This window comes from Salmo trutta, unplaced genomic scaffold, assembly GCF_901001165.1.
Source record: "Salmo trutta unplaced genomic scaffold, fSalTru1.1, whole genome shotgun sequence".
Lineage (NCBI taxonomy): Eukaryota > Metazoa > Chordata > Actinopteri > Salmoniformes > Salmonidae > Salmo > Salmo trutta.
This window is the reverse complement of record NW_021823104.1, coordinates 477648-500978: the sequence shown is the minus strand read 5'-3', so window position 1 is coordinate 500978 and position 23331 is coordinate 477648. Positions and strand designations below refer to the sequence as shown.

At 43.7% G+C, this 23331-nt stretch overlaps 2 protein-coding genes across 6 annotated transcripts in view; one reads left to right on the top strand and one right to left on the bottom strand.

Moving 5' to 3' along the window:
* The window catches only part of LOC115188923 (AP-5 complex subunit zeta-1), a 389472-nt gene that overhangs the window by 195321 nt on the left and 170820 nt on the right, over positions 1-23331 (bottom strand). The window lies entirely within an intron of this gene.
* Positions 17197-23331, top strand: part of LOC115188926 (carbohydrate sulfotransferase 12-like) — a 32884-nt gene continuing 26749 nt past the window's right edge. The window contains exon 1 of the mRNA XM_029747759.1: positions 17197-17449. The gene's annotated coding sequence lies outside the window, so the exon portion shown is untranslated. The remainder of the gene's footprint in view (positions 17450-23331) is intronic.

The following is a 23331-nucleotide window of genomic DNA, read 5'->3' as shown; positions in this document are numbered from 1 at the left end:
CTCAACTACCCTAACCCCTAACCCTAACCCTAACCCCTAACCCTAACCCCTAACCCTAACCCTAACCCTCGCTACGTATTCGTCACCAGACCCACTGGCTCCAGGTCATCTATAAGTCTATGCTAGGTAAAGCTCTGCCTTATCTCAGCTCACTGGTCACGATATCAACACCCACCCGTAGCAGGCGCTCCAGCAGATATATCTCACTGGTCATCCCCAAAGCCAACACCTCCTTTGGCTGCCTTTCCTTCCAGTTCTCTGCTGCCAATGACTGGAACGAATTGCAAAAATCACTGAAGCTGGAGCCTTATATTACCCTCACTAACTTTAAACATCAGCTATCTGAGCAGCTAACCGATCGCTGCAGCTGTACATAGTCCATCTGTAAATAGCCCACCCAATCTACCTACCTCATCCCCATATTGTTATTATTTACTTTCTGCTCTTTTGCACACCAGTATTTCTACTTGCACATCATCATCTGCTCATCTATCACTCCAGTGTTAATTTGCTCAATTGTAATTACCTCGCTACTATGGCCTATTTATTGCCTTACCTCCTCATGCCATTTGCACACACTGAATATAGACTTTCTTTTTTTCTATTGTGTTATTGACTGTACGCTTGTTTATTCCATTTGTAACTCTATGTTGTTGTTTGTGTCGCACTGCTTTGCTTTATCTTGGCCAGGTCGCAGTTCTCAATGAGAACTTTGTGACGGCCCTGAATTTTTCTGAACCGTCTCAGTGCTTCTCCTTCTAATAGGGCGCTTTCCCTTTAATTCTCAATTTAATAGTCAGCATCAGCTGTGCAAAAGTGGGGTTATATGGAGACGTGAAAGAGGATGTGTTCAACCCTCAGTTCTGAAGCTTCTTCCAATAGGGCGCTTCCCCTTTAATTCCCAATTCAATAGTCAGCATCAGCTGCGCAAAAGTGGGGTTATATACTACTTGCCAGTCAACTCAGAGAAAGAGTCACCACTGTCGATGGACTGGTTCGCCTGGGACAGCAGTTCGAGAAGGACAGAGAATGCAAAAAGCAATATGAACAGAGAAAGAAACAGACACCCAAACCGTTACCCAAGCCAGACCATCAACAACAGCCAGAGTATCCAGCCAAGACACCTCCCATGTTCTGTTGGAGATGTAGCCAAAAGGGATATTCTTCAGCTACATGTCCAAGACAGTATCAAGTAAACCCTTCCAGAAGGCAAACAACAACAGGCAAACACACCTAACTCCCTTCACAGGAACGACCATCCTACTCTGGGTGCTTTGACCAGAGTTGAAACCCCAAGAGTCACTGCCTACACCCCCCCATCGACACCCCCCTCCTTTCAGTCAATACCGCACCAACTGGTGTTACCCCTGTCCATAGGTCCATGGACAGGAAGAGCCATCCTGGACACCGGGTCATCCTACACACTGCTCAATGAGAAACTGTGGAAGGAGGTTAAAGGTCCACACTATAACTTGAAGCCGTGGACAGAAGGTCCACTCTATCTGGCTGATGGTGAGGCTAAACGACCACTTGGATGGAGTGAGGTAGAGTTCTGCCTGTGTAACAACTCCTATATGATTCTTTCTGTTATCCTACAAACCAAGAACCTTGCTTTTCCTGTCGTGTTGGGAATTGATTTCGTGTACTCCAGTGGTGTCCAGATTGATATCGCACACAATTGCTACTGGTTTCCATACAATCCGAGCAAGAAGCATTTCTTCCAGTCAGAAGCTTCAAAGTTACATGATTGGGGTCCAAATGTGGCAGTCTTCTCTGCCATTGCTCCGGTACCACTAACCCTTGATAATCCTTCTGATGATCTCCTTTTACAGGCTGTGAGAAGAGCTCAGCTGGAACAGCCAGAGGAGTTAAGGCTGTTGGAACAGCTGCAGAATAACGCTGATGTATGTACTTCAAAGCTGGGACGTACCGGGCTCCTGAAGCACAAAATATTCCTTACACAGGAAATGCCGATCAAGCAGCAGAAGCCATATCGTTTGTCCCCAGCGAAGCTAATCATCCAAAAGGGAATCATTAATGATATGTTGACACAAAATATAATTGAACGTTCATCCTCTCCCTGGGCTGCTCCTGTTGTCCTCATCCCAAAAAAGTCCGGTGGTCTTAGATTTTGTGTGGACTATAGGAAGACCAACAAGGTTTCCCAGACTGATGCCTATCCTCTTCCCACCATCCAAGAGATCCTGGAGTCATTGTCTGGTGCGGTTGTGTTCACTACCCTTGACCTCAATAGTGGCTATTGGCAGGTTGAGATGGACCAGGAAAGCAAGGACAAGACTGCTTTTGTCTGTGCTGAGGGCTTGTTTTCCTTTAAGGTGATGCCTTTTGGATTAAAGAATGCACCTGCCACTTTCCAAAGACTCATGGAGATTACGTTAGGTGAGCTCAAAGGGAAGATCTGTTTCGTCTACCTGGACGATATAATTATCTACTCCCAGAACAGAGAACAACACTTTCAAGATCTTCAAGCAGTTTTGGACAAGCTAAGGGAAGCTGGTCTGACATTGAACATGAAGAAGAGCAACTTCTGCCAAACCTCCCTGAAGTTCCTTGGCCATATTGTGTCTTTTGACGGCACTCATGTGGATCCTGAAAAGACCAAGGTGGTACAAAATGTCCCTGTCCCAACCACACTCAAGGCCCTTCAACGGTTCCTTGGGATGGCTGGATGGTACCATCGGTTTGTGTTGAACTTCTCCCAGGTGGCAGAACCCCTCAACGCATTGACGCGAAAAGGTGCGAAATTCTGATGGACGGCAGAGTGCCAGACCTCTTTTGAAACCCTGAAACGACACCTCGTCACACCTCCCATTTTGGGTCATCCCAACTTTGATTGCCCTTTTGTTGTTTACACTGATGCAAGTGATGTTGGACTTGGTGCTGTTCTAGTCCAACAGACTGGACTTGGCACTGAAGAAGTGCTAGCGTTCGCCAGTCGAACATTGAATGGAGCAGAACGGAACTACTCCACAACCGAGCAAGAGTGCCTTGCAGTTGTCTGGGCTTTGGAAAAGTGGAGGTACTACCTGGAGGGAAGACACTTCACTGTGGTCACTGACCATTCCTCCCTTGTGTGGGTGTTCAAGACCAACAAACCAAGCACCAGACTCATCAGATGGGCTCTACGGTTGCAAGAGTTCACCTTTGCAGTAGAATACAGGAAAGGAAAATACAACACTGTTCCAGATGCCTTATCCAGAGCTCCTGCTGGTGGTAATGGTGGCCCTCATCTTACATGTGCTACTGTCCTGTCAAGCAGTCGAGACTCACCCAAAACTGACTTTCCCATCTCTGATGAGGCCATTTGGAAAGCCCAACAGGATGATCCAGAAGTACAGGCTTTGTACCAGACTATTCTGGAAGATGGAGAAAAGATGGTCAATCCTACCACCAAGCTGACCATCATTGAAGACAAAGTCTACCGAGTTGTACAACTACCTCACAGAACACTATACCAAATGTACATACCTGAAACTCTACGCCTTCAACTGCTTCAACATTTCCACGAAGACCCGTTAGCTGGTCATTTGGGCAGGTTCAAAACCTACAAGCGGTTGCAAGCATTACTGTACTGGCCACATCTAAGCATGGATGTGAAGTCACACATCCGAAACTGTCAGGTTTGTCAAATGTACAAACCATAAGGTAGAAAGCCTGCTGGCAAGTTGCAGCAAACTGTGGTTACCCGACCTTGGGAAATGTTAGGAGTGGATTTGATGGGTCCATTTCCTAGAAGCTCCAATCAGAATGCGTACATGCTTGTTTTTGTTGATTACTATTCCAAGTGGGTGGAGCTCTTTGCCCTGCGTCAGGCCACAGCAAGGACCGTCTCTAACATCCTTACGAAAGAGATCCTGACTCGCTGGGAAGTGCCTGATTACATCCTGTCTGATCGAGGTTCCCAATTCATCTCTGATCTCTTTGAGGAGACCTGCCAAAGATGGAACCTGAGACAGAAGTTGACCACGGCCTATCACCCACAGACCAACCTCACTGAGAGAGTTAATCGAACCTTGAAGACAATGGTTGCTTCTTATGTAGGAACCCAGCACAAACACTGGAACAAGCACCTTCACGAGTTTCGATTTGCCCTGAATTCTGCTGTGCAAGAGTCCACTGGAGTCACACCTGCAGAGCTGAACCTGAGTCGTCCCCTCCGAGGACCCTTGGAGATGGTGCTACAGCCCCAGCAGGTTACTGGTGGGGTTATGTAGTCCTGGTTAAGTGTGGGTTAGGGTTAGGGTTTGAATTGAAGTAGGGTTAAAAAGAGACTGATTTGTCTTGTGGTGTGCAGGCCTATTGCTGTGTACCCCTCCAATCTGAATACATTCTACTGTTAAAATCCACTAGATTGACTCCTAAAAACCTTTTCAAAACGTAAGTAGGTTAATATTGCTTCTAAAAGTGATAGTCTGAGTGGTCATCTAGGACCATGAAGGAACTAAGCTGTTAAAATATACTAGATTGACTCCTAAAAACCTTTTCAAAACGTAAGTAGGTTAATATTGCTTCTAAAAATGATAGTCTGAGTGGTTATCTAGGACCATGAAGGGGCTAAGATGTTAAAATATACAAGGGATCAGGGGATAGATGCTTTATTAGTACATATGCACAGTTATAAGCCCATTTATCTATAAAAGTGCTATCAGGTCAAGTGCTGAGTTGTAAAAACAAATTCAAATACATACAAACAAAAGGAATAAAACTATTATAAATAAGCATGCACCTGTTGAATATAAGAAAAACCACACAAACTTTATTTATTGTGTTTTTTGTTTTATGGTGCATCCTTCTTCCCGCTCCTTGAGAACCCTGTAAACAAGTGCTGTCCCTTTCCATGGATCCTATCTGATCTGTTAAAACCGCTCATTCAGACCGCTGGGTGTAATTGTTTGTAGGTCTCTTATCCACCTACGTTCCACTGCCTTTCGCCGCCCACTGGTCCACCCAGAACACGACTGTAATCCTGATATAATGAGGTAGGTGACGGGGTGATCCTGGAAATGAGTGACTAGTTCTGTGTGTAGATGGGCCCGTTTGATATTGTATAGATGTTGTTTAAGTCTATTTTCTATTGTATACTGAGTTTCCCCAATGTAGTGTTTTTTGCAAAATGTGCACGTGATTATATATATGACATTTGGAGTGTAGAGTGAAATGGAGTCTAAAACTGGAGTGGAGGTCTTGCTGTATGAGTTTGAAATGAATTTTCTTTGTCTGAAGTGGGCCGTGTAGGGTTTGGGTGGTTGTGGGGGCTTGGTACTGTATTTAGCTTGGATGAGGATGTCTTGGAGACTCTTGTTCCTTCTAAATGCTGAGATTATTCTATACGGCTGGAGGGGGGTGTGTGCCTGTTGGGTGATGGAAAAATGGTGTTTGAACGCCTGATGTAACGGTCTGATCCTATGTGAGAATGTAGTAACTAGGGGGATGAGAATTGTCTGCTGCTTGGAAGGGGAACAAGAGGAGGAAAGAGGATTGTGGTTCCGGAGAGGGTCAATGTCCAAGTTTGTTGTTCTAGGAAGGTTAAGGTTAGGGGTAGGGTTATGGTTAGGGTTAGGATTAGGGTTAGGGTTAGTGATGGGGTTAGGGGTGGGGTTAAGGTTAGGGTTAGGATTAGGGTTAGGATTAGGGTTAGGGTTAGGGTTAGGGGTAGGGTTAGGGGTAGGGTTATGGTTAGGGTTAGGATTAGGGTTAGGGTTAGTGATGGGGTTAGGGGTGGGGTTAGGTTTAGGGGCAGGAGCAGGATACGAACCCGAATTAGGGTAAGGGTTAGGGTTATGATCAGGGTTGAGGTCAGGGGAATGGGGGATTTGGAAATTTCTCCGGAACCTCTATAATGAGTATTGAGTTCAGAAAGGGTGATAGACAGACTTGTGTTGTGTGAGTGTGTAGGTTGAATGGGAGAGAGGGCCCCCAAGGTGCTGTTTTTTTATAGTTCTGAGGTATCGTTTGGAGTAACCTCTGTCTGAGTGCATGAAATAGTGTTTGAATTGCTTTTGCCAGATCCTGTTTGCAGGAGGATATCCTATGAAACCGTATAATTTGTGATTTAACGATGCCTCTAAATGTATGTTTGGGGTGGTAACTGTGTTTGTGGAGTAGTGCATGTGTATCTGTTGGTTTGAAATAAACTTTAGTGCGTATTGTTTTTTGAGACTGATTTATGTGATTAAAGAAGACTGTAGTATCCAAGAAGTGTACTTCACATGGATCTATTATGTATTTAACCTTAATGGACGGGTGATGACTGTTGAGGATGCTAATGAATTCAGTGAATAGTTGGATATCATGAGGCCAGGCTCCTATAATGTCGTCTAGAAATCTGTAGTAGAATGTAGGTTGATGTGGGCACTTTGAGAATGCCTCTCTCTCCCATTCAGCCATGTAGATGTTTGCATATGCCGGGGCACATTTCTTACCCATAGCTGTTCCCTCCACCTGTAAATAGTGCCTATCATTGAATATAAAGTCATTGTGTGTGAGGCTGATTTCTAATAATTGTAGTGTTTCATTATCTGGTCTATTCCTGTCCGGGTGTGCATGGAAAAGGTTTCTAACCGTCTGTACTCCTGTTGCTGTATTTATGTTAGTGTATAAGCTATCAATATCTATAGTGAATATATATGTTTGGGAGGGAACAACTATGGGTTTGATCCTCTCGAGAAAGTGATACGTTTCTCTGAGGTAGCTGGGGTGTCTGGTGGAGAGAGGGTTGATATGATGGTCAATGTATTTAGCTATGTTGTATGATTCACTACTACAGTCTGATACGATTGGCCTACCGGGAGGAACTTCATAGGGAATTGTCCAGGTTTCTGGCTCTTTATGAATCTTGCAAAGCAGATAAAACAGTCTGGGTCGTGGAGTGCCTGGTCCAAATAGAAAATCTCTTTGTTTTTTCGTGATGTGCCGTTCATCATAAAGTGTTTGTATGATTCTGCGCAGTTTAGTCTGAGTCTGTGGTTGTAGGCTGTTTCCTATTGGTACATAGTACTTGGTATTGGATAACTGTCTATTTGCCTCGTGTATATGTATTGGTGTTTATCTAGGATCACTGTTTTAGATCCTTTGTCTGCCGGTTTCAATATGATGTGAGGGTTGTTTATAAGTTCTTTTATGGCTTGTCTTTCTGTGCGGGTGATGTTGTCCTGTCTATCTGCCTGGGTGTGATAGTTGTGAAGGGTGTCTTGGTCGGTTCTAATTAGGTTCTTTACCCTCCTATCTATCTGGGACAGTCTAGGTTCCCAGGTTGAGGGAAGGGTGAATGGTAAATGGTTGTCATTGGTCTGGTAGTCAAAGTAGTCTAGAAGTTTAAGTCGTCTGTGATATTTATGTGTGTCCCTATGAAGTTCTTCCCAGTCAAATTTACTTGGGCGGGGAATGAAAGACAACCCCCTCTCCAAGAGTTGGGTCTGTGCTGCTGTGGGTTGAAATGACTTGGACAAATTCATGATATTTGATAAGGAGGGGCCAACTACCCCCTCCGTTGGGTAATCTAACCAAGCGACTGGGGAAGAAAGGGAGGGGGAGAGTACAGGGGGTTGGGAGGAAAAGAAGAGTGTGGTGTGGCTAGGTGGGTCCAAATTGTGGGTAGAGCCTATTCTAAATTTAGCTGCTCGCACCAATTCTTAAAAATGAGGTCTGCTGTGGTTGTTGTCCAGTGTATCCGGTCTGATGTTGTGTGAAATTCATCGTGGGGTATCTCCAAGAGAAATGGGCCATGTGTGGTGATGTAACCATTAATGACTTTGAGGTTTCGTTTTTGATCTGGTGAAAGGTGTGAGTGGTTAGGGGTTAGGGTTAGGTTTCTAGTTTTGAGTCGGTTGATCCACTTCCATCTCTGACACATGGAAGCCGAAGGGGGGGAAAGGGAATGGGTGCACTCCACAGCATTGACGCGCTGGCCAGAGGGGTCCGGGCGCACCTGGTCAAAGTTGTAGACCCCATGGTTGCCCACTTGTAGAAGTGCCCTGGGTTGCGTTGGTTGGGCTTAGAACCGTCGGGTTAAGGTTGGGGTTAAGGTTGGGGTTAATTAAGGTGAGTCTTTTCAAGGTCTGTTTGTAAACGAAAGTGGAAAGCATAGTTCAACCTAGGAGTTACTCCCCATCTGATCCTTCTTTTTTTTCTCCATGTTGTCTATGTATTTACTTCCGTGTCCGTCTGTCTTTTTGTCCTGGATGTTTTCAATCATTGGTATAATTAAGAGTTATTCCCTTCCAGGATCCTAACTCCCAATCAACCCATGTCTAGTCAAATCCAGCTGGTCTATTTAGGTATACTCGGCGTAGGATCAGGCAAAGTCCCTCGAGTTGCGTACCTTATGTAGGTCCGGTCCTCAGTTGGTTGCCATGTGTCCCTGTCGAGTGGTAAGTCATTGAACTTCCAATGGTTTGAGCAGACAAAAACCCAAAGGGCAAGCCTTCTTTACGGTTGTCATGCATCCGCCCTTGGAGTTCCGTCCTTGTAGATACATGGTAGGTTAACCTCTAGGGGCTATGTGGGACGCAAGCGTGCCACCCGTGGTGCACCCTATCAACAACAGGTGCATTTCAAGAGCGGCAAATTTGAAACCAATTAAGGATCAGGCAAAACCCCATAGTCGCGTACTGTATGAGGGTCCGGTTTCTCGGATTGGTTGCCATGTTTCCATACCAGCCATGTCAGTCTGTCATACTTGTGAGTTTCAGCAGACAAATAAACCCTCAAGGAGGAAACCTCCCAGTTGTCGTGCATCCGCCCCAAGTGTAGTCCTGGGTCATTCGGTGGTTCGGGTGGCAGTGACCAATTGGGCTACTCCCTTCCAGGATCGTAGTGTGCCAGTGGTATGTCATCCCTAGACAGAATTTTATCGTAGTCAGAAAGGTCAAAAAGTGTTTCGGTTGTCCAGGCTGAGTACGGCGGGGCGAGGTCTCCCCCAGTGAAAAATTATTCTGTGGGATGAAACGCTCCGCCAGACATCATCTGGGCACCCCAGGGATCTCCCGGCCCGGGGATAATTCCAGCGGCACCACCCACCTCCCAAAGCACCATTTTACCTTAACTTAAAAGAACTCACCCACACGAAGTAAACACGCGCTACTGGACATACTGCCAATCCAATTCTAAACTGGGGTAGGTAGTCGTCCAGCGGGGTACGTGAGCCCTCATTTGGCGGGGTTGAGATTGTTGGCCTGTCGGTCTGCACAACGGGTTAGGTTGTAGTTTGGTGGAGCACACAAAGAGACACACACGCACTCAGGAAGGCAGGAGAGAGAAGCTATGAGCAGCAGACTAAGACGTGATTGTGGGTTATGTTCCAAGCTGAATATCGTGCAGATAGACCGACATTTCAAGTCTGTCCATGCACTTAAGCCTGCTACTATTAAATGGAAGTGTGCCATGGCAGTGTATGCAGCCTAACAACGGTGTTGCACCGCAGCTGGAGCCCTGTGAGAACCCTGTGTATTTGCAGTGTGTTGAAAGTGAGTTGTCCGTGGATCAGCAGCTGTTGGACGAGAGTGAGCAGGCGGTGGCGACTGCGCCGGTGCAGTCAACCAGTCAGATCGGTGGTGAACTATGCTCGGAACCGAGGGAGTAAGGCTGCGTGGTGGCGACTTCCACGGAGAGCGGGAGTGATGAAGGCGGCGGTGTGGAGTCCAGAATTGAAGGTTGGAGGAATGTAATTTTGACTGAATATGAACACTTTGCTATGGGTAAAAGCCCTTCAGTTAACAAGCTCAGACAGGCAGATCTCTGGCCACTGGTTGCAAACAGCCACCTCTTGGGCGCAGGACGAGGTGGCTGAATGGTTTAGGCGATGGACTGCTAATCTATTGTGATATTCACGAGTTGGCTCAATGTCGCACTTCATTTAGAAAACCTGCAAAAAGTGAGAGCAAATCTGACTTCCACGAACATTGATTCCAATGTAATACACTTGAAATGACACCCAGCCCCTAAAACTAGTGAATATCTCAGGCTCTGTATTGGATGGGAATCGAACCCGGGTCACCTACTTGGAAGGCAGCTATGCTCACCACTATACCACCAATGCTATGTGAAGCTCGCAAGCAACATGGAGACATCGATTCATATCCTGACCGTCATTTTTGTGGAAAGTGAAAATTCTTTGACCAAACGGATCGTTGGTATAGTTGTACTATAATGGCTTAGGGTGCGAGAGGTCCCTGGTTAAAAAATCTATAATTTTAATCAGTACCTGTTACCTTCAGATTAGTCCCGTGACACTTGTGGGGAACGTAGGGCAAAACTGAGAACATTGTGACAAGTTGGGTCACATTAGATTGTAGCCCAAAGATTTTGGATTCTACAAACAGAAGTTGGCACATAAAGGGTTCCGACTTCAGACGAGTCCCCTGACACTTGTGGGGGACGTAGAGACAAATTGAGAACACCACCGTGTTCGTGGGGGTCTCCCCTTTCCAGGGAGTGGTCACGATTTTGTAGGTCAAACGGTTCAGAAGCTACAGATGTTTTTGTGAGAAGACTGAGTATAGGTATGTCTCATGGTTTGACTAACACCGCTCTTGGGGATCTTATCCCGGTATTGGGATTCATTGTCATGTGACCATGGCGGGGAATTCAAAACTGCAAGAGTCTAATCATTTCAAATACTCAAATAATCAACTATTTTCCTCCATTTGAAAGATACACATCTCCTAAATCTAACCACGTTGTCCAATTTTCAAAGAGGCTTTACGGAGAATGCATAAAGTTAGGTTATGTTAGGAGAGTACATTGACAATAGCTGTGTGTAATGTTTAGCCAATTCAAAGAAGGGCATCAACAGAGACAGAAAACCAGCTAGAATTATGCACTTACCTTTGACAATCTGCATCAGATGACACTCATAGGACATTATGTTATACAATACATGCATTTTTAGTTCCATCAAGTTCATATTTATATCCAAAAACAGCATTTACAGTCGCGGTGAAATTCAGAATTTTTTTCGGCTCGAATGCTCCCAGTGAATCCAGCGTTACAAATCACGGAATTACTATTCGAAAACATTGGTAAATTATAATATTGTCATTCAAAGAATAATATATTATCATCTCGTAATTGCTACCGAATGGCCAGATCTCAAAATAACTTTACTGGGAAATCACATTTTGCAATAAACGGGGTACTATGCTAAGAACAATAGGCTAGGCTATACAGGGGGGGGGGGGGGGGTGTAAAATCACGCCGAAAAGCTAAAAAAAACGAGTAAATAATCTATTTACGTTCGTTCAAACATGTCAAACGTTGTTTAGCATCAATCTTTTGGTCCATTTTTAACGTGAAACATCAGTAATATTTTCACACGACCTATCCTGTGTCTAGAAAAACGATTATGACAAATTCACTCTTCTCAGATTTATGCGCAGGCGCGAAAAAATGAAGTGACGACATGTCAACTTCCCTGCATTCTAATGTGCTCTCTGTTAATCATAGGCGCTTCAAACAACTTTATAAAGATCGTTGACATCTAGTGGAAGCCGTAGGAGTTGCGAAATGAATCCTTTCTCACTGTGGTATCTATAAAACAATGACACTAAATAGTACAGTCACAAAATTCACATTTTTTTTAAATCTATTTTTCACAGGTTTTTGCCTGCAATATGAGTTTTGTTATACTTACAGACACCATTCAAACTGTTTTAGAAAATTCAGTGTTTTCTATCCGAATGTGTTAATAATATGCATATCCTAGCTTCTGAGTTGGTGTAGGAGGCAGTTAAAAATGGGCACATATTTTTTTCAAAATTCTCAATACTGCCCCCGTAGCCCGTAGAGGATAAACAACTTCCTGGGAAAGCAGACAACTGTACAGGGACTGGGTGGGCCAGATTGAAATACTTAGCCAACCTAGGTTAACTTAAATTCCTGAGGAGCACCAGTGTTATAGATACAAGAATGGCACCGAGAACTTGGATGATTTTAATAGCTGGAAAGTAATTGTTAATGTGACTGACTTAGGTTTGAAAGATGAATAGAAAATTCTTAACCTCACAGCACCTATAACTGATGTAGGGTGGGCTAGTACCAGCAAAGGACGCATACGACAGAAAATACCACAAAGGGTGGTTAGGAACTTGCGCCCTGGGGTTATAGGTCCAACCAGTACGAATGAGTTATCAGAGACCAGTTATAGGAGGCTAAAGTAGGCACAGGAGGAGTTTTGACCAGGATGGAAGTAGCTTTGTCTAGATGGATGCTATTGGCATCCTCAGGAAAGTGCCAGATGAATACAAAGCTATGAATCAAATATGTGAAGGCTTTAACACTACATTATTTTGGTGGTTGACAATAAATAAAAATGTGGATGGGATTAATTACATCTGTTATAATCAACAGAGATTCAAGAATGAAACCGGGGATGCAGTAAAGAGGTTCTCTGACCAATTATCCGCCACCTCCCTCATGACCTGGTAAAATAGACTGACTCTCGATATGTTACGGGCAAAGAGGATGGTGTAGGTAGAATGATTAGGTTCATTGCTGTACGTACGTTCCAGATAACACAGCTTGGGAAATGGGAAATGGAAATGGGAAATGGAAAATTGTTGTAAGAACTGTATTATGGGCTGCTTTCACCTGTATGAGGTTTAATCACCAGAACTCTAGAGAGATGGATAACGGAGCAGATGGTGAGCTACGGACCGAGTCAAAGTTCAGACCAATGGGACGACAAGTACCTACCGCCGAGCAAGGTGGAGGATTCATTCAAATATGAGGAGCACATGTTAGATGAGACCATCTATTGGGATTCATGAATTAGTTTTAATTTGTGTGAAATTTCTGAATCCAATAAAAATAGATGTGTTATAAGGTATGTGAAATATCTACCAAAAAGGGTGGATTATAATGGAAATGATATGATTTTAAGCCCTATTGAGACTTGACAAGCAATCTGCTGAGATGAAGGGTGTAGCAGGGGTAGACGAGGGGAATTGGATGAATATCTTTTTTGGCAAGTACACATCTATGGTGGCTACTGGAATTCTGACCCTAGTGCTTGTGTTCCTATTGTTGATATGTTGTACTGGCTGTATAATCCCTTGCTTAAGAAAGTATTTTACAGTTGTCAGAGCAACCGGAGTGATGCCTTTGATGGAATTGACCCGGAGAACACTAAATCCAGCTCTGGGCAAAAGATGGATCTGTCTGAGGACGATCCTTGGTTTGCTGTTGAAGTGGTTGAATAAGGCGTATACACAATAAATTCATATGTATTGAATGTAGTGGCAGGTGGATGAGAAGGTTTTAAGTTCTGGGACAAAGAGTCTGTCCCACACATGTTCGGTGTAGCCACTGTCGCAGGAAGGTCTTTAAATAATATGTTCTGAATTTATCCTGTGTACTATTTGTCTTTCCTGATGTGAGGGTTTGAAGTTCCTGGGTGACTGGTAGTCAACCTAGTACAAGTGAGGTGTAGCCGGAAGAATGTGAGGGTTTTTAACGAATTAACTAATCATTAAAATGGAGATATACAAATTATGTTGAGTGACACCCTAGGGGGTGTCAAAAGGGGGAATCCTAAATTTCCCTGACATTTCTTATTGGAGTATGTTCACACCCCAAGGGGTGTGAAAAGGGGGATTGTTAGGGTTGAACTGGCTATTTGTTTGCATAACCTATATAATATACCGGGGAAGCTATGCTACAATATTAAGTCTATAAACTACGGATAAGTCAACTGCTGAAGACAAGAACTACACCCGGCGACAGGAAGTGCGTCACTAGGCTGGGACCTGCCTGCACGCCGACGTTAGGGTGAGCAAGTTTAAACCACGCTCATCCTCGCGCTGACAGGCCAGCATTGAGCGGGAACTATCTCTGTCAGAGTATATAAGAGAGAACAATAGGATGTGACGCTCTCTTCTCTGTCTGCCCTGCGTGGTGTCACAGAGAGACCGTATATACGAACATCATATTTTCCATTTGTACTATCATTCTATTTATGAATTAAATAAACAGTGCAAAACTAAGTTGCATGGTTTGTTTATATCCTAATACCAGATTCGAATTGGCGCAACGTGACAGGTGACATGTTTGATTTCATCCCAGTTAAATTTTATTTCCTCCAACCACCCTCTCCCTAGTAAACTGGGGCTGAGAGAGACAGACTTCTCTTTTGTCCTTGATATTCCACTTGAACATCAGCAACTCCAATCCCAGTGATCTTCTCCGCTGTGTACATGTTGAGTTTAATGGGTGTGTCCTATTATCCCACATGCATAACACTTTTCATGTTTGAATTTACAGTCAAACGAGGCATGTTTTCCTTTGCAACGATAACAGGCTGTATTGACTGCTTCCCCGCGGCTTTCCCTTCTTCCAAACTCAGCGCGCTCAGAGCTGCTCTGTTTCACTGTATGACACACAGTTGCACCCCTTGCCTGCAAATCCAGAGCATTTCTATGTGCAGACTCCATGGCCAGGGACAGTAGGATTGCATTCTTAAATGTGAGATTAGGCTCTAATAACAAGCGTATTTGTATCCTGTCATCATTAATCCCACACACCAGCCGATCGCGTAGCATTTTCCATAATGTATTCCCATAGTTCCAGTCCAGTGCTAGTTTTCTCAACTCAGCCACGTTGTTCCCCACCGATTCCCTAGGTTTTCTCATGCTGTGTAAGAGTTTTGCTTCCGTCCCTCTCCTCACCCATACCTGGGACCCTCTGCACACATCAACAACTGACACCCTCGAAGCATCGTTACCCATCACTCCACAAAAGCCGTGGCCTTTGCAGAGCAAGGGAAACAACTACTTCAAGGCACTGTTTCCAACTTAGCGACTTTGTCGCTATATTTAGCGAGTATTTGGACCAATCTAGCGACACGTTTTCAAAAAAGCGACTTTGGAGACTCTGACGTGAAAGCACGTATCGTTCTTACTCTTCTCAACGAGCAGCAGGTGCTGCCATGGGCCCCAGCCCCGCCATGGGCCCCAGCCCCAGCAGGTGCTGCCATGGGCCCCAGCCCCGTCCCAAAGCACTCACAGGTGGCCCAGTCCTCGCGCTGCAGTCAGAGCAGGAGAAGTTCACCCCTCCGCGTCCAGCGCCTGCGGGAAGGCGCCGCTGGCTGAGTAAACCCCGTATTGAATCAATACTGCCATCTATTGGTAAACATAATACTTAACATACATATACTAGGTTACTACACGTTTGATATCATTATTTTTGTTTACAATTCTATACATTTTGTTTTCAACTGTTTGGTTTTTGATTTCAGCATCGATTATTTCCCTCTTTCTCGAAAATATAATGTTTACATTTTCAACTTTATTTTTCATGTTTACGATATATTATATTTAAAATTCAATACATATGGCGTGAAATTGGCCCCATACAAAACTCTCCCATTCCTGGGTCAGATTGGGGTGGCAGGTGGTTAGTGTTGGGCCTGTAACTGAAAGGTTGCTGGATCGAATCCCTAAGCTGACAAGGTTAAAATCTGTCGTTCTGAACAAGGGTCAGACTGTTCCCTGGTAGGCCGTCATTGTAAATAAGAATTTGTTCTTAACTTAATTGTCTAGATAAATAAATCTGAGAGGAAGAGAGCACCGACCTGGTGGAAGATCTGCCTCCAGCAGGTGGTGTAGTTTCGCTCACCAAGCAAGGAGTTTTTACACGGAGGTAGTGTCTAATTTGGTCAACAAAAAAATAGATGGCTTATTTGCTATGTTCTTGTTTGCTATGTTCTTGTTTGCTATGTTCTTGTTTGCTATGTTCTTGTTTGCTATGTGAGGTTTATTTGATCTACTAGAAGTTTCGTAATGATGCAAGTAGGACACGTGACATCCCCTCAACTTTGAGAAAAAACCCTTTACATCGGAGTTGTCTGGAGATGTTCATGCACATAGAATGAGGTGAGGAGTACAGCATCTTCCTCCACAGAATGAGGAGTACAGCATCTTCCTCCACAGAATGAGGTGAGGAGTACAGCATCTTCCTCCACAGAATGATGTGAGGAGCACAGCATCTTCCTCCACAGAATGAGATGAGGAGCACAGCATCTTCCTCCACAGAATGAGGTGAGGAGCACAGCATCTTCCTCCACAGAATGAGGAGTACAGCATCTTCCTCCACAGAATGAGGTGAGGAGTACAGCATCTTCCTCCACAGAATGAGGAGTACAGCATCTTCCTCCACAGAATGAGGAGTACAGCATCTTCCTCCACAGAATGAGGCGAGGAGCACAGCATCTTCCTCCACAGAATGAGGTGAGGAGTACAGCATCTTCCTCCACAGAATGAGATGTGGAGCACAGCATCTCCCTCCACAGAATGAGGTGAGGAGCACAGCATCTTCCTCCACAGAATGAGGAGTACAGCATCTTCCTCCACAGAATGAGGTGAGGAGTACAGCATCTTCCTCCACAGAATGAGGAGTACAGCATCTTCCTCCACAGAATGAGGTGAGGAGCACAGCATCTTCCTCCACAGAATGAGGAGTACAGCATCTTCCTCCACAGAATGAGGTGAGGAGTACAGCATCTTCCTCCACAGAATGATGTGAGGAGCACAGCATCTTCCTCCACAGAATGAGATGAGGAGCACAGCATCTTCCTCCACAGAATGAGGTGAGGAGCACAGCATCTTCCTCCACAGAATGAGGAGTACAGCATCTTCCTCCACAGAATGAGGTGAGGAGTACAGCATCTTCCTCCACAGAATGAGGAGTACAGCATCTTCCTCCACAGAATGAGGCGAGGAGCACAGCATCTTCCTCCACAGAATGAGGTGAGGAGTACAGCATCTTCCTCCACAGAATGAGATGTGGAGCACAGCATCTCCCTCCACAGAATGAGGTGAGGAGCACAGCATCTTCCTCCACAGAATGAGGAGTACAGCATCTTCCTCCACAGAATGAGGTGAGGAGTACAGCATCTTCCTCCACAGAATGAGGTGAGGAGTAAAGCATCTTCCTCCACAGAATGAGGAGTACAGCATCTTCCTCCACAGAATGAGGAGTACAGCATCTTCCTCCACAGAATGAGATGAGGAGTACAGCATCTTCCTCCACAGAATGAGGAGTACAGCATCTTCCTCCACAGAATGAGATGAGGAGTACAGCATCTTCCTCCACAGAATGAGGTGAGGAGTACAGCATCTTCCTCCACAGAATGAGGAGTACAGCATCTTCCTCCACAGAATACAACAAATTATCATTTCAACATCCATTATTTCATCCTTCCTTGAAAATATAATGTTTACATTTTCAACTTTATTTGACATGTTTATGATTTATTTTATTTTAAATTCAATACATATGGCATAGTTTTGATTCATCTCGCTCTGCAGAAACGGAGCACAAACTCTCGCGATGTTTCCGTGCTTCGTGAACAGCCTGTCGGTCTGGACGTAAATAAGCTGCTTGCGCATCTCAGCTGACGCGGCGGGAACGGGGAGAGCTCGAGAGCACGGCGGAGGTGAGTTGTGTCTCCGGTAATAGAGTTTGTAACGTCATGATTGATCGGGTTAGGGTCCAGGGTACAGAGAGATACAGCTCCGCTGGGAAACAGAGTGGGACAGGGCGGTGTGAGGAGAAGAGACCGCAGGTCTGCAACTAGTCACGGAGAATTGTCCTTCCTCTCTCCATCCCAGTCCGAGTCTCCTTTCCCTTAACGTGTGTATTGCATCTAACCCACACCCTTAGAAGGATGTGTATTCATCAGTCGATCCGGTTCAGCTCCTGATGTAAAAGCCCGTTCTGTTCGCTCCTCGCCTCGCGCGGTGAAAGGCGCCATTGTATTCGCGAGACCCAACCGGGCTGCTGCTGCTGCACGTGACTAAACCCCGCTGTAATAACGGTGTATCTGAACCCGTAACCCAACCATAATCTAACCCATCTGCTCTTATATCATCTAGCTGAAGATGAGACTGTGTGTGTGTGTCAGTCCCATGTTTCCTATGTGAGTTGTGTGGAACAGTGAGGAAAGGAATCGGACTAATAGTCTTATTTCATATTATTATTCTTCCTGGAGCATACAGACTCCTCCTCTCCCTCCTCCTCTCATCTCTCCTCCCCTCTCCTCCTCTCCCTCCTCCTCTCATCTCTCCTCCCCTCCTCTCCCTCCTCCTCTCATCTCTCCTCCCCTCTCCTCCTCTCCCTCCTCCTCTCATCTCTCCTCCCCTCCTCCCCCTCCTCCTCTCATCTCTCCTCCCCTCTCCTCCTCTCCCTCCTCCTCTCATCTCTCCTCCCCTCCTCTCCCTCCTCCTCTCATCTCTCCCTCTCATCTCCCCTCTCCTCCCTTTTATCCTCCCCTCCCTCCTCCTCTCCCCCCTCCTCTCATCTCTCCTCTCATCTCTCCTCCTCCCCTCCCTCCTCCTCTCATCTCTCTTCCTCCTCTCCTCCCCTCCTCTCCCCCCTCCTCTCTCCTGTCCTCCTCTCCTCCCCTCCTCCCCTCCCTCCTCCTCTCATCTCTCTTCCTCTTCTCCTCCCCTCCTCCTCTCCTCCCCTCCTCTCCCCCCTCCTCTCTCCCTCCTCCTCTCATCTCTCTTCCTCTTCTCCTCCCCTCCTCTCCTCCCCTCCTCTCTCCTGTCTTCCTCTCCTCCCCCTTCTCTTCTCTGCTTCTAACTACAGAATGGTGTGTGTGTACATCTCTACAGGAAGAGGAAGTGACTAGAGGTCGACCGATTATGATTTTTCAACGCCGATACCGATTATTGGAGGACCAAAAACCCCGATGCCGATTAATTAGCCGATTTATAAAAAATAAAAAATACAATAATAATATTTTTTATAAAATTCTATGTAATAGTGACAATTACAACAATACTGAATGAACACTTATTTTAACATAATATAATACATCAATAAAATCAATTTAGCCTCAAATAAATAATGAAACATGTTAAATTTGGTTTAAATAATGCAAAAACAAAGTGTTGGAGAAGAAAGTGAAAGTGCAATATGTGCCATGTAAGAAAGCTAACGTTTAAGTTCCTTGCTCAGAACATGAGAACATATGAAAGCTGGTGGTTCCTTTTAACATGAGTCTTCAATATTCCCAGGTAAGAAGTTTTAGGTTGTAGTTATTATAGGAATTATAGGACTATTTCTCTCTATACCATTTGTATTTCATAGACCTTTGACTATTGGATGTTCTTATAGGCACTTTAGTATTGCCAGCCTAATCTCGGGGGTTGATAGGCTTGAAGTCATAAACAGCGCAATGCTTGAAGCACAGCGAAGGGCTGCTGGTAAAACGCACGAAAGTGCTGTTTGAATGAATGCTTACGAGCCTGCTGCTGCCTACCATCGCTCAGTCAGACTGCTCTATCAAATCATAGACTTAATTATAACATAATAACACACAGAAATACGAGCCTTAGGTCATTAATATGGTCGAATCCAGAAACGATCATCTCGAAAACAAAACGTTTATTCTTTCAGTAAAATACGGAAACGTTCCGGGTGGCATCCATAAGTCTAAATATTCCTGTTACACTAAACAACCTTCAATGTTATGTCATAATTACGTAAAATTCTGGCAAATTAGTTCGCAACGAGCCAGGCGGCCCAAACTGTTTCATATACCCTGACTCTGCGTGCAATGCAAGAGAAGTGACACAATTTCACCTGGTTAATATTGCCTGCTAACCTGGATTTCTTTTAGCTAAATATGCAGGTTTAAAAATATATACTTCTGTGTATTTATTTTAAGAAAGGCATTGATGTTTATGGTTAGGTACAGTCATGCAACGATTGTGCTTTTTTTGTTAAATCATGGCGAAGTCGGCTGTCTTTGTTAGGAAGAAATAGTCTTCACACAGTTCGCAACGAGCCAGGCGGCTGACAAGGTAAAATCTGTCGTTCTGCCCCTGAACAAGGCAGTTAACCCACTGTTCCTAGGCCGTCATTGAAAATAAGAATTTGTTCTTAATGTTCTTAACTGACTTGCCTAGTTAAATAAAGGTGTAAAAAAAATAAAAATAATAATAATCGGCCAAATCGGTGTTCAAAAATACCGATGTCCGATTGTTATGAAAACTTGAAATCGGCCCTAATTAATCGGCCATTCCGATTAATCGGTCGACCTCTAGAAGGGACACACTATAGCTGCAGAGTTCCATATTTAGAATGGTTGGAACAGAACTGTGAAGCTCTGTGTTTTAACCCAGACAACACTTCAGAAGAGATGGAATAATAATTACTATCTTTTTATCTGAGAGGGGCAGATACAACAACAACAACAACGACAACTGCAATAGTAAGAACAGTAGGAAAAATATCACTAGTAAAACATCTATAAAACAATAATACTAATAATTGGAATGACAGCCACATAACCTTTATTATTAGTAGTAGTAATAGGTTATAGGTCCTGAGTGCGCGCGTGCGTACGTGCGTGCGTACCAGGGTTTCCGTTAGGAAAATGTGTCTCTGGACATTTGAGACATTTACCGGACCCATATGCATTGGTTGGTAACCTGCTTATGGCATCTACCCACAGAATCACATTTACATTATGGTAATTCGTCCACAGTGCTCAGAATCACATTTACATTATGGTAATTCATCCACAGTGCTCAGAATTACATTTACATTATGGTAATTCACCCACAGTGCTCAGAATCACATTTACATTGGTAATTCATCCACAGTGCTCAGAATCACATTTACATTATGGTAATTCACCCACAGTGCTCAGAATGACAGAATCACATTTACATTGGTAATTCATCCACAGTGCTCAGAATCACATTTACATTATGGTAATTCATCCACAGTGCTCAGAATGACAGAATCACATTTACATTATGGTAATTCACCCACAGTGATCAGAATGACAGAATCACATTTACATTATGGTAATTCATCCACAGTGCTCAGAATCACATTTACATTATGGTAATTCATCTTAGCAGAACATGCAACTCCAGGATGCAATGATGTCCTTCTTACCGAATTCCGATGAGCACTTTGAAGAAGTTAGAATAACTGTCCACATTTACTTTTCCTCAGCCAACAAGTAACGAACAGCAAAATCACTAGTCTGTCACAATACTATCCCCAATAGTCCAAAAGTGGACCTATTCTATTGGTCAGCTTGTCATTCTGTGAGGAAATAAATATCCTATTCCAAACCAACTCTGGGACAGTTGTGGAACAATAGATCCCGAATTCACACCAGTAAGCCGAGGCTACACCCCAAAACATATTTAAAAGTAATGAGGCTGATGCAACAGATCAAAATGTTTATTAATTATATTTATTAAAAATATTGATCAAATATTATTTCTTCACATTACAGCTGCGCAGCAATACGCACACAGCAGTAGGCTACGCACGAATGTTCATTCCATAATGCAATTAGTGGAAAACACCTTGTCAAAAGCGCACTGCACATACGAGCGGTTTCATGTGACTGAAAATATCGGTTAGGAACTTACAAAGAGGGGAGATCTAAAGATGCAACAACTAGCATGGGTTTCTAATATGACTAGGATTATCAACAACTAGCAGGGTTGATAATATGACTAGGATTATCATCAGCTATCATGGGTTGCTAATATGACTAGGATTATCATCAACTAGCATGGGTTGATAATATGACTAGGATTATCATCAACTAGCATGGGCTGCTAATATGACTAGGATTATCATCAACTAGCATGGGCTGCTAATATGACTAGGATTATCATCAACTAGCATGGGCTGCTAATATGACTAGGATTATCATCAACTAGCATGGGCTGCTAATATGACTAGGATTATCATCAACTAGCATGGGCTGCTAATATGACTAGGATTATCATCAACTAGCATGGGCTGCTAATATGACTAGGATTATCATCAACTAGCATGGGCTGCTAATATGACTAGGATTATCATCAACTAGCATGGGCTGCTAATATGACTAGGATTATCATCAACTAGCATGGGCTGCTAATATGACTAGGATTGTTCCTTTGGCTACTGGACAATGAAAGAAAATTGATTTGAAAACCAATAAAACACGAGAGAAATAGGTTACTGGTTTCAATGTCATATGTAAATCTTTATTTTTTTGTCATTTAGCAGATGCTCTTATCCAGAGCAATTAGGGTTAAGTGCCTTGCTCAAGGGCACATCAATAGGTTTTTCACCTAGTCGGCTCAGGGATTCAAACCAGCAACCTTTCGGTTACTGGCCCAACACTCTTAACCACTAAGCTACCTGCCGTCCTAAAATAAATCCTCCACATTTATAAAACGGATTTTGGCTCGGCTACTTTGAAGCAAGGTAAGACATGCCTCATAATTTGAAGTAAAACGTTAAGGTTTCACACAATGAAGTATGTTTTTAAAATGCATTCTGCCTCCAGATCAAAGTAGTGTGTGACACGCTGAAGCCTACTTACCATTACCAAAGCACTTGAATGGTGAATGGGAAGCGCGCTTCAATTACCAGTTGAGAAATAAAAATAGTAGCTCTTTTTAATCGTGGCCATCAACTGTTTTTAACAAGTTATTTCAATTGTTGCGCAATGATTGGGCTTCTAGAAGCTTCAGTCCTGCAGCAACAGGAGCTGTAGCAGCAGCTCTCTCACTGTCTGACAGATTTTCCGCTCGAACTAGTCTCAGTATCTGTATTCTGTGTGTGATAAAGAAGAATCATAAAGACTAAACGAAAATACACACGCACCAATTTAATTCCACTAAATTATCCAAATGAACCCATAGACCGATAAGAAGACAGGTGAAATGTATTTACATCGACTGGTATTTTCATCAATGAATAGGATAAAAACGCTTTACTATTCTCCCAGACAATTGGCCGTTGCCAATTTTATTTCTCGGCTTTTCATTTTCTATTACCGGCTAACGTAAATCCTGGTGTGTGTGTGGAGGGAATGCAGGCCTCTGGCAGTTACCTGTGGCTTTACAGGGTTAAGGTCCATAACTATAAATCAAATCTAATTTGATTTGTCACATACACGTGTTTAGCAGATGTTATTGCTGGTGTAGCGAAATGCTTGTGTTTCTAGCTCCAACAGTGCAGTAATATCTAACAGTAATATCTAACAATTTCACAACAATACACACAAATCTAAAGAAAAGGAAGGGAATTAAGAATATATATAAATATTGGGTGAGCAATGACAGAGGGTCAAAGACTAAGATACAGTAGAATAGAATACAGTATATACATATGAGATAAGTAATACATAGACAGATACAGTAGAATAGTATAGAATACAGTATATACATATGAGATGAGTAATACATAGACAGATACAGTAGAATAGGATAGAATACAGTATATACATATGAGATAAGTAATACATAGACAGATACAGTAGAATAGAATACAGTATATACATAT